The sequence below is a fragment of the Sinocyclocheilus rhinocerous genome, unplaced genomic scaffold, assembly GCF_001515625.1.
Source record: "Sinocyclocheilus rhinocerous isolate Xijiao unplaced genomic scaffold, SAMN03320098_v1.1 scaffold115, whole genome shotgun sequence".
In the NCBI taxonomy this organism is placed as follows: domain Eukaryota; kingdom Metazoa; phylum Chordata; class Actinopteri; order Cypriniformes; family Cyprinidae; genus Sinocyclocheilus; species Sinocyclocheilus rhinocerous.
The window spans coordinates 28481-31930 of record NW_015650001.1 but is presented as its reverse complement, the minus strand read 5'-3'; the positions used below and the strand labels follow the sequence as shown (position 1 = coordinate 31930).

Here is a 3450-nt window from a genome sequence, read left to right as displayed (position 1 = left end):
ATAATGTAAAGAAGTGTTGCACAAAGCTTATATTTAACCAAATATAAAAAATAAGGACTTCTGTGAGGACTCTGTGTCACAGCAATGTTTCAAGGCAAATCGGTAAGAGTTGCCAACACTGTGATATGGTAAAGCAATAAATAATCAAATAACAAAGGACTACAAAACTTACACAGGTAACTGGAAAATAACAAACAAGAACTTAATAGTAAAACAAAATAGAGAATATGCAACAGTCAGTAGGCGACAGTCAATGCACTCTGATGGGCTCCAACTCACCTTAACCCCTGTGTATACCCTGTACCTTACCGATATGAAACATGTTTATACCATAGTTTAAAAAAAAAATAGAAACATTGTTGCTATAGTTAAACCATGGGTACCACAAAACTACAAAAACTGTGGTTAAAATCTTTTCAGCCCTGTTGCATATTTTGCATTTTTACAGAATTAGGTATACCTGAATTTAAAAAAGTGCCCTACACACGAACATTAGAGTAAATTTATAAAAATAGTTTATATGTACAGAAAACCCTCTAAATCTTAAAACATGGTGTTGTTTTATTGTATTTGTTCAAAATTTTATGACAAACACAAATAAAAAATGTTCCTGATAAGTTACTCACCCCTATGTCATCCAAGATGTTCCTGTCTTTCTTTCTTCAGTCGCAAAGAAATTAAGTTTTTTGAGGAAAACATTCCAGGATTTTTCTTCATACAGTGGACTTTTATGGTGGCCAGCGGATTGAAGATTAAAAACACAGTTTCAATGAAGCTTCAAAGGGCTCTACACGATCCCAGCCGAGGAATAGGAATAAAGTGGTGGAACTATGATGTCACTTTGTAGGCAAAAACCTGGAAGCGAGTTAGCATTTTAGCACTTCCGGTTCCATCGTCCCAGAGTCAATGGGTTTTTTGAATGGGACTTTGGTTAAATCCCTTAAATAAGGTCCGTGGTTCACAGATACAGATACTCAAGATACTTTCACGTTTTATTCTATCACATAAAACACACCAGTTACACCCCACTCGTGATTTTTTTAAACTTACGTTTCTTAAAAAAGACAGTTGCTAACAAGTTGCTAAATGGGACTACAGACGCTGTCGGAGACATTCAACATCATCACGCCGAACAGTTTATCAATTTAAAGTATTTTTCAATCGTAGTATAATTTATAGTACAATTAATTTTAGAATAACCAATTAATAATTTCCTGCATTTTATATTGTTGTTGGACAATGTTTTTTTGCTTTGCCCCGAAATGCAACACAAGTCTTCGGATGGAAGATGCTCGTTTTCTAGTCTTCTTACTGATACGGAGACTCTGGGTTCATACCATGAGGTAAACTCATTTGATTATTCCATGTAAACACCACATTTACCGGCTTTACGTGGTGAAAGTGAAACTTTAATGATGCATGCTTAAAGCCACGTTAAATTTAAATGTTTACCGCCACATGAAGCTGTTGTGTGTTATTTCTGTTTCAAAAGCCAGCAATAAATTACACTTTAATATCTAAAGAGTGTTCATGTGATTTTATACATTAGTAATGTTGGGAAATGAAGAAATGCATAATAATCGTTATAATTGTAAAACCGTCAGACAATTATTATTATTCCTCAGACAAATAATCGTACCAACAAAATCTATAATCGTTGCATCCCTATTGACACCAACCTTTGTGTGTGCTAGGGATGGGCATATCGATCCGAAGTATCGATATATCGATACTGACGCGAGTATCGAAAGTATACTCAATACTCGATACTCAAACAAAAAATATCGATACTAAGGTGCGCTTTATTTACCAGTGGTTTTGTTTATTTAACAATAATAATAATAATAATAATAATAATAATAATAATGCGTACAATATGCCTTGAATTGGACGAATAACCTTTGTTAGCGAGTAATTGTGTAGGATAGAACTATTTTCCTGCTCATCTGAATACACGCAAATGTTGCAAGACAGAACCAATCAATCACAGAGAGCATTCACTCACTGCTGACAGTGCATTCAAACAGGGCTGCCTTTCCCAAAAGTATCATAAGAAAACATTAAAGCTTTTGGGAATGGCAGCCCTGAACAATGCTTATCAGAGGACAGAAAAAAAAACATAAATGTTTGAGTTATTTCACAATAAACAAATTGAAATTGTAGCCTACATAGTTTGTGCAATTACAATTATTTAAATTGAACGTTGAAAGATAATATTGATCATGTAAAGGTTGCATTTTATGCATGCAACAGCCATTCACTGGCAGTCCCTAATGGCAGTACAAAATATTGCACTAAATCAAAAGTTCAAATGTTACAAATAAGTTAGAATATTAATGTTGTAATACTGGTAGCACTAATATAAAAATGTGATGATATATGTTACAAAAAAGTAACAATTTTGAAATGTTGATGGTTGTATTTTTTTTTCTCTTTTATCTCAGTGTTCCTATCATAGCATAAGGTTTTTTTATGCATAATAGTAACCATAGAATGTGATCAAACAGTTTAAAATAGCTGGGCTAAGATATATATAAAAATTGTATGACTGCAGAAATATGTTAATTCAGTATACACATTATCCCACCGGTTACAGTTGTGACTGACCATAAAATAACATTTTTCAAACACTTTTCCAAAAAAAATTTATCGGTATCGATATCGATATCGACGATACTGCCTTGAAAAATATCGGTATCGTATCGAAAACAAAATAAGGGGTATCGCCCATCCCTAGTGTGTGCCATTGTCACTTAACACAGAACACACCACATCGATTTGATAACAGCGGCACCTATTGGTCAAAAGTGATAAGCCATTAAATCATATTTTTAGTGTTTGTATTTATGATTTTTCAACCATTTCGTCTACAGTCATCCTAAAATGGCTTTAATTACTCATTGCTGCAGTTGGTCTGACGCTACATGCCATGCTTAACTCCTGATTTTGCTTCTGTAGTGCTTGGCTCCGTAATTGCTGCTTGCAGCTATATTTGAAACTGTGTTTTTAAAATTCAATCCGCTGGCCACCATAAAAGTCCACTGTATGAAGAAAAATCCTGGAATGTTTTCCTCAAAAAACTTAATTTCTTTGTGACTGAAGAAAGACCATCTTGGATGACATAGGGGTGAGTAACTTATAAGGAAAATGTTTGTTTGTGTTTGTCATAGAATTATGAACAAATACAATAAAACAACTCCATGTGTTAAAATTTTGAGGGTTTTCTGTACATAGAAACTATTTTTATCAATTTACTCTAATGCTTGTGGGTAGGGCACTTTTTTTAAATTCAGGTATACCTAATTCTGTAAAAACGCAAAATATGCAACAGGGCTGAAAAGATTTTAACCACAGTTTTTGTAGTACAACCATGGCTGTTTTGTGGTACCCATGGTTTAACTGTAGTAACAATGTTTATATATATATATATATATATATATATATATATAT

The 3450-nt window shown here is 33.4% G+C and overlaps 1 pseudogene; it reads left to right on the top strand.

The window, feature by feature from the left end:
- LOC107711136 (uncharacterized) overlaps positions 1-3450 on the top strand; it is a 20239-nt pseudogene that overhangs the window by 16293 nt on the left and 496 nt on the right.